This window comes from Ambystoma mexicanum, chromosome 3q, assembly GCF_040938575.1.
Source record: "Ambystoma mexicanum isolate Mex_15411 chromosome 3q, UKY_AmexF1_1, whole genome shotgun sequence".
NCBI lineage: Eukaryota > Metazoa > Chordata > Amphibia > Caudata > Ambystomatidae > Ambystoma > Ambystoma mexicanum.
The window spans coordinates 381,510,615-381,523,832 of NC_090926.1; positions in this window are offsets into that span (position 1 = coordinate 381,510,615).

Here is a 13,218-nt window from a genome sequence, read left to right on the forward strand (position 1 = left end):
CACAAATGCATTACCTGCTCTGTAATGATCAAACGGCCATACAAGAAATGCAACATGAGGTTGAGCTTCAGGATGCTCTAGTTTGCAGGTCTGTTCAGGGGCACTGTCACTGCCATTCCACTGCTACAGGGGTTTTGACACTGTAGTGGAAAGAGGTTCTGAGCGTAGCAATCTGCAACATGGGGTAATATGCTGGTTTCCTTTCCTGGGATATGTTTGTGTTCCCCTTAAGGACTTGTTAAAACATGTGCTTATTACTGACCAGCTTTCACGTCCTTACTGCACATTGGCCCTATAGTCCTTTATCTTCAGGACAGCCTGACACATCTTGATAAAGTTAATTTCCTTGCAGGCTTGCATCCTGTTTTGTTGTTCATTAAAGGGTACCCCCATTAATAACAAATGTCATCAAGCTTGCAAGGTATCCAACAGTCATTTGTTTGCCCTCCAGTTATGGATATCAACCCCTCCATTTAGTATTACAGTCCTGTCGCTAGTGGTCAGTTTACACCTGTTTCAGCGTTTTCAAAGACAACTATGGTTATTTGGCTGGATAGTTTTGTCCCAACTTCTTATGATCCTGCATCAATTAGAATGTTTCCCATATTGCAGATTTACATTTGGTTTTCCGGGCCCCTTTTGAAGCTCTGTGTATGAGGCATTTGTTTGTCTTACCCTGGGCGCCCTTTGTTCTGCAAGGTCGAAACAGCAACATCTTTTAGATCGTACCCGTTAATTGAGTTCCTCAATAGCATTCAGGGAAGAACATTGGGTCACATCTGAAATTTGCTTAGAAGAGCGATCCGGAATGGGGTCCGTAGGCAAAAGAGTGTCATAGGTTCCTTTTAGTGTTGCTTTTCCAACACACTATTATAGTAATTGAGGATTATATAAATGCTTTAAACTTGCATAATATAAGGCCTCCAGTCTTCACGTAGAATGGCTAATCCCCCTCACTAACGTGAGTGGGCGTTTAGATTCTATTAAACACATGGAAGTGAGTATTATCCCTCCCTTCTTCCCGGTTTGGCTCACTGGTTTACTACCTGGGGTACTTTCAAGAACAAGGCATTAAAAAGATTTAGATGTTTCTCCTTAAAGCGAATGCCTCCCGGTTCACAGCTTGTGTTTCACAATAGTTAAGAGGCTATGGGGGGGTTTCTTGTTACTTCAAGTGGCCCTATTTATATCCCTAATACGCTCAAGAGGAGTAGAAGGTGTCCCTTTTTTGTAATTAAACATGTATCGGTGAAAAGAAACACCCTTAATTTTCCTGAGGGTAATTGGAGGGTTTACAAAATGTTTTCTACTCCCATGAATGGGTTCCTAGCACCTGGCATTGCAGTTTTCACTTAAAATTCCTCTGCTTTAATTATCATGCCGTTAATTTGTCTTGTCTCTCGAATAAAATACGAGAATTGGAGAGTGTCAGTGTTATGATGAAAACTAGATACTTTCTCAGTTGCGCAGTGACAATTATTTAGTATATCAGAGTTGGTAGTTCCAAAGATTAGACAAGTAAAATGCAAACTCTCATATCATGTGCATGCATATAGTTGGAATCTGCTGGGTTTAGGGTAAATCTATTTCCTTTTGATCTTCTGTTTTCAATATTATGTAAGAGGTTTCTTGATAGGTTGCTTATTTTAAATGTAACCTTATGACAAGTCCCTTATTTGGAAATGTTCTCTACCAAAGGAGATTGAATAATGCCCTCTTTTTCTTTTGGGAACAGTGGGCACATGCATGTATCCCATCATCTCATAATAAACATAAAGAGCTCTCTCCCCATTGTCTTCAACTTGATTTTGTTCCCATGGAAAGTATCATCATCTTATTTACAAATTTCAACCCCATGCCTAAGAGAGCTTCCAAGTGCAAGTGTCTCTTTGCTCATTCTTTCCCTGTCCAGTTTTTCCACTTCTGGCATTATGTACCAGGCAGGTTCTGCTTTAGTTTCTAATTTAAACACTTGTTACTTTCCCTAACAAGTTCTCATGTACCATTATTCTGATGCTTCAAAGTAAGTTTGATAATGTCTTATATTCATGTCTATCTTTATATTTAAAGCTGAATGTATGTATGTGTGTATATTTGTCCGGCTACACAAATCCACACTGTTGAACCCTGAACCCACGACTCCCAAATTTTGCATGGATTCCTCTTTTTGTCTGTGGCAAGATTGTAGTCTAAGGTTGGATGCAAAAATCGTATATGCAAAAAAATAATTGAATGTGTGTATGTTTGTCATTCTATAAAAATCCACACTATTGAACCCACTGCTACCAAATTTTGCATGGATTCCTCATTTGTCTGGGGCAAGATTGTAGTCTATATTTGGATGCAACATATTCACTCCATAGACACCCTCATTTACTGATGCTCAACCCGATTTACTACAGTCGGTACTAGAAGGAGGCAACATTTGGAACAGTGTCTGAAGCTAAATGTTCAATGTGTTGGTTATTCCTTTGAAATGTATTACAGTTTGAAAGTGTTTATTAAAGCATTTTTAAAGGGAATTTTAAAAAAGGTACTTTTTTATTACGCCATTCCAAGTATGGGAAATGGCAAGGTTACAGTTTACTTGACTTCATTCATGAGAAGAGAACACAATCAATCTTTCTTGGACATTTCTCAAATGTGGTGAAGCCAGTGAGTGAGTGAGTGAAACATGCTGGATAAAAAACTAACATCACTTGGAAAAGCTCCATCTGATGCAAAGTCAAAATCAATATCAAGAGCTACTGAAGCACAACAAACAGCAGCATTTCTTGCAGACCAGAGGATAATAGCAACTTTCTCCAGGGCAAATGAGATGCCAGAGCAAACTAAAGCAAGACTTGCTGACATGAGGACAAGAGCAACATCCTCCAGGGCACATGAGACACCACTCAATCAGAACACCGGCAACACCAGGTACCCCAGCTAGTGTATTATAATACTTCTGTTTTTCAGCGAGTAACAACTAGATTTCCTGTAGCCTACAGGCTCTTGGAATGCTCCGGGGTGCATAGAGGTATGATTAAAAGAACTTGTTGAATAGCTATGCATGGTTTGCCTGGAGGTAAAATAGGTTATAATTTTCTTTGTACCATGAACAAAGAGATATTTGTATGTGCCTTTCCTATGAATAGGGAAGATCTATTGTTCAATGAATCCAATGTTTTCACAATGGTAACATAATTTAGCTACACCGGCTGTTTTCAATGTTGTTATTCTCAATTGAATGTATTCTCGGCTAGCTGCTGTTCATTAATACTTCTGAGAGACATAATGAAAAATGTCTCGGTGCCTTTGGGAAAGACCCTAACTTTCTTAAAAAGGCTCATGTTTCTTTCTGTTAGATAGTTAATAGACTCAAGTAGAAAGTGTCTATAATTTTGCTACCAGCCACAGACTTTGTGTTATCCTTCTCATTTCTCAGGAGCTGCCGAGGCATTACAAGAGTTTGGAAGAAACACTGGGTCTTTCTACTGGATGTTTGGGTACTTATGTCCCGTAACCTGTTTTACATGAAACCAGTTTCTGTTGAGAAGAAGAAGGAAGAGCGACTGATTGCAGGGGTTTTAATAGACTTGAATCTCTGCTGATTGGCTGTTCGGAGGGTTGTGACCCCAGCTCTCTGGGCAGCTCCACTTATGTTCTCATTAAGAAATTGTTAATGATACTCTTAACAAAAGTTGTTTAAGTGTATTTTTTCTTTGCTGCTGGCTGAGTAGATAAAGAAGATTAATGCATAATATTCGCCTCTGTGTCTTTAATAGAATCTAACACCCACTCATGTCAGTGAAGGGGATTAGCCATTGTACACCATCATGGTGATTCAGAAGAGAAATGGGCACAATCGTTTATGCATGGATATGAGGAGTCTGACTGCTGCGGTTTGTGTGCATTGTCATCCTCTTCCGATGATGCCACATCTGTTAGCCTACTTAGGAAGAGCTAGGATTTTTTCAACCTTTGCTATTTATAGACCGTATCATGGCTGTACCACATCCTGGATCTCTTTCATTAACTGCATTTAAAACAACTGAAAGTGCATACCATTTTTAAAAAATGCCACTTGGCCTCCATTATCTTGCATTGTTTCAGTGGATGATGCACACTACGTTAAAGGATGCGAAAGGGGTGGTTGCATTTCAGGATCATTTGCTAGTGTACAAATGTACTATCGAGGAATATAACATTTTTCTGTACAGGGTGTTAGACGTTTTACAGGGTAATAATGATAAAGGAGATATCTTTTTTCCTGAAATATTCTAAAGGGTGCCTTGGACATGGGAATTTTGGCATCATACATAAAACCAATGGAGGGATTGGTCAAGGCCGTAAGAGATGCCCTGCGATCGGAAAGTAGGGAACACGTGTTATCTTTCTTGGGTCTAAGCAATTATTATGCTAATGTAAATTTATTGTAAGTGAATATGCAGCTCAGACTGAAACACACTGATATTTATTGGAGACATTAGTGAGTTATGAGAGGAAAGCAGAATGGTTCCAGGGAGTTACAGAGGCTATTAAATCAGCACCAGTTTTATGGTTGTATCATTGGGAGTCAACATAGCTGACCGTGGATGCAAGTGAGTATGGGTTGGAGGCTGGTTTGACCCAGGAAGTAAAAGGAAGGGAAGAAATTGTGCACAGAACAGTATCATTATGTTGTCATCGAAATGGTAACATCGACAATTGTGTGGGCTGGGAATTATTTTAAGGCATAGACTTTTTTTTATTAAGCACAAACCATTAGACACTGTTGACGATTTTACACGTTAACAGAGAGCATAACACAACATTGGGAATGTCTCGATTGGCATTGAGGTTGCATGGGTTTTAATGTATGTCCAGGGGAGAGAATGTGAGCGCTGATTTCCTGTGTAAGATGCCCAGTCCTTCCTGTTAGATTGATTTAGATATGTAGAATGACAGAGAGAAATTGGCACCTTTGTGGGAAGTTTGAATACAGCAGTGTCCACTGGTGAATGGGGAAAGGAGGGGGAGGTGGGGGGGGGTGGAGGGGGTGTGTGTGTGTGTGTGTGTGTGTGTGTGTGTGTGCGCGTGCGTGCGTGTGTGTGTGTGGGTTCAGCCATTTGTGGAAGTTCAAGTGGATTGATCGATTTGAGGTTCAGGGTTAATACATTGGTATTTATTTGCCCGACGCAAATGTGTGCGGAATGCACTTTTGTGCATTTTGCATAAGGGACATTGTGAGGCTTAATTGGTGGCTGGCTATGGTCCAGCATATGGAACTTTTGGTCAGTGGGTTTCAGCTTTGTAGCATGGCTGACAAACGTCTGTTCACTAGACATGTCCCAATGTAAACTGTAGATTGGCCGAGGGAGTGATAATATTGTTGTGCAATGTGTCTACAAATGGGGGGATTCCTGACACCCTTGTGATGGACAATGGTGTCCAATTTACATCTAAAGCAATACAATGGTTCTTGATGAAAGTGGATATCAAGAACTGGAGAACTGCCTATTCATCCAAGGGCAAAATGACTCATTGAGCGAGCCAATAAGACGCTCAAGTGTAATATCCAATTGACGGTAGCAAATCATATGCATGAACATGAGGCAATAAAGGACATGTAGGCATGTTACTCTACAACACACATGTCTACTGAGGCATGTCAAGAGGTAGAAGGGTGGTTTTGAAATTGGTACTTAATTGGGTGAGTCAATTGGTGAATCATAGGCTGGCCAAGCCAGCGATGAGGGATGTAGCGCCCATGCTTCTGCAGTGCCAGTGGAGAAATAAGATGGGCTCAGATGAGAGCAAGCCTGTTGTTAGGTGAAAGGTTGCATGGGTGACCCAGTGCGCATATGGGAGCCTTTTAAGGTCATGAAGTGTGTGTCCAATATTACAAGCATAGGATGGTAATGAAGGTAAGACGTATTGCTGGGAAATTAGATGACAGGAAGTGGTGTACCGCAGAGAGAGAGAGTAGCTAGACATTTTGTTGGACATCAGGAGAGGTATTATGGTTTTGTGGGATGGATGAGGAGGAGATTATGGCGATGTAGTGATGGTTATTACATGAGAGCACATTTCAAACCTACTGCTGTTGGGCCTATTAATGACAGGAATTCTTTTTCTCATGACTGCTTTTTCATGTGTTCATGTTGGAAGTGATTCTGTATGTCTGTGGTTGCATGTTTGTTGACAGGAGCCTTCTGTTTCTTGTGCCATGTGAGCTTGCTAAGGGAATGTTGAGGGATTTGACAGTTGGGGACTGCGCTTTTATGTGGACGGGCTTAGTATTTTTCAAGGGCCATGATAAGTAAAGGGAATACCTGCACTGCCATTACCATCAAAGCTTGCGCTCCAACTCTGGTAGCGATTCTGTCTAAATTCTGGACTGCATCCCTTAAGGAATACCAGGTACCCGACGAGCTAAAGAATGCCTTGCTTACTCCACTCCTAAAAAAACAGTTGTTATCCCCCAGGTGCCAGTGAATATTAGGATGATTACCAAAACTCCTTTTTTAATAAAAATGTTAGATCGCATTGCATATATTCAGATTTTAGAGCACTTGAATAATCATAACATTTGAAATGATTGGCAGCCCGGTTTTAGGCAAGGGTATGGCACAGAAACAGCTTTGTTAGATTTAAAATCCAGGTTATCTCAGGTAATGGATAAGGGACAAGCAGCTCTACTCATGCTGCTTGACCTGTCTGCGGCATTCGACCTGGTGCACCACCGGTTATTGGTCAGGAGGTTGAAAGAAGTGGCTGCCTTCTCTGAAAAGGCGACATTGTGGATTGAGTCCCTCCTGAATAATAGATTGATCCAGGTGTGCACTGAGGATGCAGAGGCTGCGCCTGACCCGCTGCATTTTCGGGTACCACAGGGTGCGTGCCTCTCTCCCTCGCTGTATTATATTTTCACTGTTTCCCTCTTTGATTTGCTGGAAGACAAAGGTTTTTGGTTCACGGGCTGTGCAGGTGACGCACAATGTGTCATACTGCTGTCTGGCATTCATGAGGAGGATACCAAGAGGGTTAACAAGGTATACCAGGTGATACAGGCGTGTATGTTGGAAAGTGGTCTGGTCCTGAATAACAAAAAACGGAGTTGATGGTTGTAGGTACAGAAAAGAAAATGTTAAAGCTTGGAGTGGAATACTTGCAGTTTCAGGTCGCTGACGGCATGATTGAGACAAAATACAAAATCAAAACCCTAGGGATATATTTTGATCAAACCCTTAATATGCTGGCCTAAGTGAATAGCTTAGTTTCTACCTCTGACTTCTATATTAAGCTACTAGCACAGCTATGCCCATATATCTCCACACTAAACTGTGAGGCAGTTGCTAGGGCCATTATTAGAGCTAAAATAGACTACAGTACTAGTTTGCTCATTGGGATTTTGTAAAAACGACTGTGCAAGGCTGCAGGTATTACAAAATAGTGCAGTGAGGATTATTGCTGATCTGAAAAAGAGGGACCATATATCTGATGCTAGGAGAGGTTTACATTGGCTCCTTATTGAGGTTAGGATTGAGTACAGTCTTCCTTTGATCACCCACAAATGCTTGGGGGTGTCAAGCCCGCCATACCTGGTTAAAGATCTAGAGAGCAAACTGCTCATACTAGATCTCAGATCTAACGATCTCAATCTATTGACGGTGACAAGATGCAAACGTACACAGGTTAATAAAGGTGCTTTCTTCACAGCAGAACCTGAAGCCTGGAACACGATACTCCCTGACTTGAGAGCAATGAAATCTACAGAACTTTACTGGAAGAAGTTAAAAACCCTGCTCTTTAGATAATCTCCCCTGTTCCATTTGAATATGCCAACATGCTCAGCCCCCATAGCCGTCACATGGGAGTACTGTTAACTGTTTTTTTTGTCTGTCTAGCGCCTCTATGCCTACAGGCCACCTCGGTGTGCGATACAAATGTATAAATGTGAATGAACTCACATAACTGTGTGCATGTACTTTTGTCACTCTCGTTGCACAGTAGTTTTCTGAGAGTTATCAGATGTCTAAGTCCTGCATGTCAGCCTGGCCGAGGTGGGGAGTTGGATGGAGAGGAATTGCCTGAGGGTGCTTCAAGGCAGGTTTGAGCTGATAATACTACTCATTTCTAAGTGCCGTTTTAGAAGAGGGTAGTTTGTTTGCAGCCAATAGAGTATGTGTAGGCTTTTCCTAATAATATATGTCTGCATTCTAAACAAGCTGTTGGATGTTTGTGGCCTCCATCTGATCCACTCCCACCTGCCACCATCCACCACGTACGCCATACATTTGCCTTATTTTTTAAAAGATTGAAAAGGCACGTATCTTTCTCTCTGCCATGTGTCCCTCACCTTGGCTGCAGTATTCGCTGCTGATATCAGCAACATGAGACATTGGGCCTCATTACACGATAGGTGGTAAGGGTTTACCGGTACCGGTATTTTACTGGTACCGGAAACCCTTACCGCCTTACTACGAGGTCCCTTTGCGGGTTGGTGAATTTAACGCCTGCTTTTTGCAGGCGTTAAAAACCAACCCGCAAAGGGACCAGGGAGCTAATTACGGTACCGCAAATTGCGGTACAGTAATTAGCGCCTCCCCCATTCCCATAGAGCCCTATGGGGCAAAAAAGGGAATGGGGAAGCGCAATGGGGGAAAGGGGAATTACCGCCCCGGAAACCTTGGAATAGGGCGGTAATTCCCCTTTCTACCAAGGCGGTGCCGGTATTTTACCGGCATGGACCAAGGTGCTAATAGCACCTTGGTCCACCGCCATCCGTGTAATGAGGCATGGGCTTCCCCTGGTGTACTGGATTTCCCTTTCCATGGCAGCCATCTTATTTGTAGATTGTCCCCCAAAAAAAGTAATGTGCTTTAGCACCCATATTTTACGCTAAATTCTAATAACAATAAAGCGCTTGGAGAAAGGCTGCACCAGATGATCAGAGCCCTCAGCCCGGAATAATACCCCTTGCATCACTCTGGTCATTACCTCGGCCTGGTGACTACTCCCGTTGAACTCCTTAATTCTCTCACTGATCTTTTGTTTTAATAAATATGCCAAAAATAGCAGAGCTATTTGCATATCAGTCTGGTGCCTCACACAAGGACAGCCCACCACCAACATCCTAGGCATTTCCCCTCTAACAGACAGATGTGCCATCCTTGTTGGGCATCATCAGTTAGGTGAAGCTGTGTCTTTTTGGACACAGAGCAGGGGCTGCACTTCTTGATTAACCTTAACAACTTAGGGCGAAACCCTAAGTCTTTGTAAATTAGCCAAACATGTATGCGCCACTCGATTGAGAACAAACAAGCATTAATTAGCCAGTTCTGTTGGATGGTATCCACTCAAAGGGTCTAAATTCACATTTCAGTGCACTGTGACATGCCGGAGCAAAAACATCAATATGGATATCAATCTGGTCCCACCAACAAGGAGGTTTCAGCACCAAAATGCTGGGCAATTTCTATAAACATGTTTAGCAGGGCTTCAAATTGGCCGGGCAGTGCCCCGCCAGGCTCCTAAAACTGCGTCCGATCCAGGGCTCCCTCAGTCCATACTAATTATCAGCTGACTCAGTTTCTCTTCTGAGTGCATCAGGAGTCTGAAAGCGCACTCCAAGAGACTCACACTGGCTGGGAAAGGCAGGCACTGAACGACTGGGAATGCATTTATGGCAATTACAATTCGTGCTGAAGCATGACAGCCTAAGCCTAAGCGTCACATCCAAGAGGTGAGACTGTCCACATCATTATATCTGGCCCATGATTCACAGACCCTTTTACTGTTAGGTTGGGTGTTGTGACAAATGAAATGTGCACCCAGCCCAACGGGCATTACTTGCTCAGAAAGGTTGCATGCTTCAATCAATATCACAGACATATATAAAATATGTGATCATTATTGTATGGCTCTTTGGTTGTATGCAAAACAGCTAGCAGCCCACATTGGTGCTGTTTGTACTCTTCCCTTTCTAAAAGGGGAATTATTTTCAGAAATAGTTGAACTGTTTTTATATGAACTCAGACAGTGATTTTTATAGACCGCTATATCTTTGTGAACTGAACTAGAGAGAGTTAATTTACAATGAGCAGACTGGAAGGAAAAAAGACCACCCGAGACCATACTGAGCGACCCGAAATATATATTTTCAGGGTCTCATAATTTATTGTTTGGAGCAGGTTGCCCTGGCCTAGGCGTCTGCCCCCTGTAGGCAATGTCTGGCACTCCTTAGTTCACACCCAGAACTTAGGTTGCACTCGCATGTTAGTCAGTGGCAGATTTAAGGCAAAGGGCCCTGTGGGGAGCACCTGCTGTGAGCCCTAGGTGGGCGGGTCATGGAGGCGGAGCTTTGGGTGGGTGGAGTTAAGTGTGGTCACAAGACCAGGACGATGAGAAAGAAGGGCGAGGGAGACAAGAGGGGCAAGGGAGAAGTGAGATGAAGGGATGAGAACGAAGGAGAAAGAAATATAAGTAAAGACAGGGAGGCTGGGAGAAGTAGTATGTATAAAGCGAGTAAAGAGAAAGAAAGATGGAACATAGGATGGAAGAGGAAGTCGTGGGGGAAGGACGATGGGTTAGAGAAGAACACAGGTGAGAGAATGGTAGAGAAACAGATGAAAAACGAGATAGGGCGATGGAGGGGAAGGGAGAAGAAGGCGGGCAGGACAAGAAAGATAGAGAAACACACTCAGAGAGCCACAGAGGTAACGAGGTGGGCCCCTGAGGGCAGCCTGTGTGCTGCAGGGGAGCCGTGCAGCTGCTATACGCAGTGCTGCGGTCCATGAATTCCCCTCTGAGCCGGGCCCTGAGTCTCTGACTCACCGGGCCAGGGATGGTCCCTCTACTGGGGCTTCCTTTGGGGCAGCCCCCAACTTCAGGGCGCACATCAGTGCAGGCGGCACTGTTCGGGGCCGCAGCCTGTGTTCACTCCATCCAGCCAAAGGCAGGCATTTCCCTTCACTGGTGCAGGTCGTGATGGGGGAGTGGGATGGAGTGAGGCTTTCTCATTCATGACTGTCCCCAGCTCAGGGTGCTTTTCACAAGAAAAGCCCACCAAGAATGTAGTCCCCTTCACGGCTTCGGACTGTAGTGTAGCGCCTAGGGAAGGAAACCGCGGCGCTAGCGAATAAGACAAGAAACTTGGCCCATACTTGGTGCCCTGCCTCCAACACAGCCAACATGTAACTCATACCTGTGGCCTGCCTCCCCATTCCCAAAATAACAAATGCACACCCTAAACAGTTCTGCTCTTCTTTCACAATTTTAGGCTAAACCTTTGACACTGTGAAAGAAGGGCAGAACAAACGCACAAACGACTCAACTCGAACTGGAGTGACATCACAACAGAAAGGGCCTTTTGCTGTGTGGAAGGGGTGGGGCCTGGGACAGGGGCCCCGTCGCCATTTGTCTGCCTGGCGATCGTTAGATCCGCCTCTGATGTTAGTGCCCCGTCCCCCTCCAAAATGTGTCATCTCACTGATGCTTTAACTTTGAGAATGCTCTAAATGTGATCCCCAGCAAGCACGTGGAGCAGTGGTAGAAGTGTACCGAAAAAAGGAGTGGAACTGTGGTGTCGTGAGGTGAGAGGGTAGGCGGTAGCATGCTGCAACATGTAACAAGGTAGTGCGGCTGGGACATTGCAATAGTCTGTGACTAGTAACTAAGGCTGCTATTACAACTTTACACTTGCACAGGGAAATGAACGGACACATCCTCTGTATAGAATGGCGAATAAGGCCGTAAAAGGTAGATGAGTGATAAACAGAAAAATGTTTATCACTCCCGCCCATTCCCGCTCACTTCGATCACTGAAAAAGTCAACACAATTACATACAGAGGCGCCTTTCAGTTAAGATGTTATAGTTTCCCTCTTTGCCACCAGAGGGTAGCATTGGATGAACTTTGTGAGCAGGGGAGGTTGATGCGGTTAAGCTGGGAAAATCACACACATTTCCAATACATTCATGCTAAATTAGGCGGCGCGGGAGGGGGAGAAGCGGGGAGTGGGCGACAATTGCATTCCAACGGGGAGTAGAGTCCGTTTGGACTGACTTCCTCGCCCCTTACTATGAAGAGCCTACGCACGGGCACCAATGTTGGAGACAATACAATCCATTTTGTGGTGGAAGCCTCGCCTTCCACAGGCGCGAGAGGACTGAAAGGCCGCGCGGTCATTAGCGGGGTTCCTGGGGAAGTTGGGGAAGATGTCCAGACAGGCGTCCTCTTTGCCATTTGACATTCTTTTTCCCGACATATCCCGCTGCCCCACGCTTATGCAAACCATGAAATATTCGGGTTGTAGGAAAGTGCTTTGCAACGGGATCCATTCCCATAGCTCTCAACCATTTGTCTCGCAAAGGCGGGTGAACAGGGGAGTTGCTAGGTCTGGAAAAGACCCGGGGCTAAGATGATGTCGGAACTGTTGGGACTGGGGGCTAGCTAGTCTTTTGCCTGTAGCTCCTGAGATTCTATTCGGGGCTACAACCAAAAGATCAGGGGCTATAGCCCCCTTAGCCCCCCCCTAGCAACGCCCCTGCGGGTGAAATCCCCCGATTTTGTTTCTGGCGGGTGAGACGCCCATTGAAATGAATGGGCGTGCAGGAGACTTGGCGGGTGAGTCAGCCCTTTGCAAGGCGGGTGACACCCGCCAAAAGCGGGTGAGTTGAGAGCTATGCATTCCCTCTGAGAGCACTCGCTGATAAAGGGTGAGCCCAGGTCAGGTTACAGCTGGCGAGGGAGCGACAGGGTGACGGTAAGCGGCTCTTATTGCAGCCTGCGGGCTAGATGGCTCAAAAAACAGCCGTGAGAGACAGTGCGGAGACGCCACGGGATGGACTGACTGTAGGACGGAGAGAGGAAAGTACAAAAGCCGAATACAATAAAGGGTGCGTGAAAGGGGAGGCAGGCACACAGTGATAAACCCACATCCAGTGACGCGGTAGCGGCTGTATCGAATATGCCATTATATGTGCACCCCAGTAATATGCAGAAAAAGACTCCAACTCTCTCTGAAAATAAATTCAAATGCACCTTAGAATGACCAGGAATGAAGCTCATTGAAACTAAAACAATGACAACTCGGATATACCCATCCTCCTGTGGGATTAGGGATTCTGGCGTCGCAAAACTGCCCTGCTTTGTTGTTTGGAAAATCTAGTCACCTTGGCCTGGGCACTACGGAATAGAATTTTCAAGACAGGTCGGGTCTCTGAAGGCCAATGAGTAGGGTGAGCAGATTTA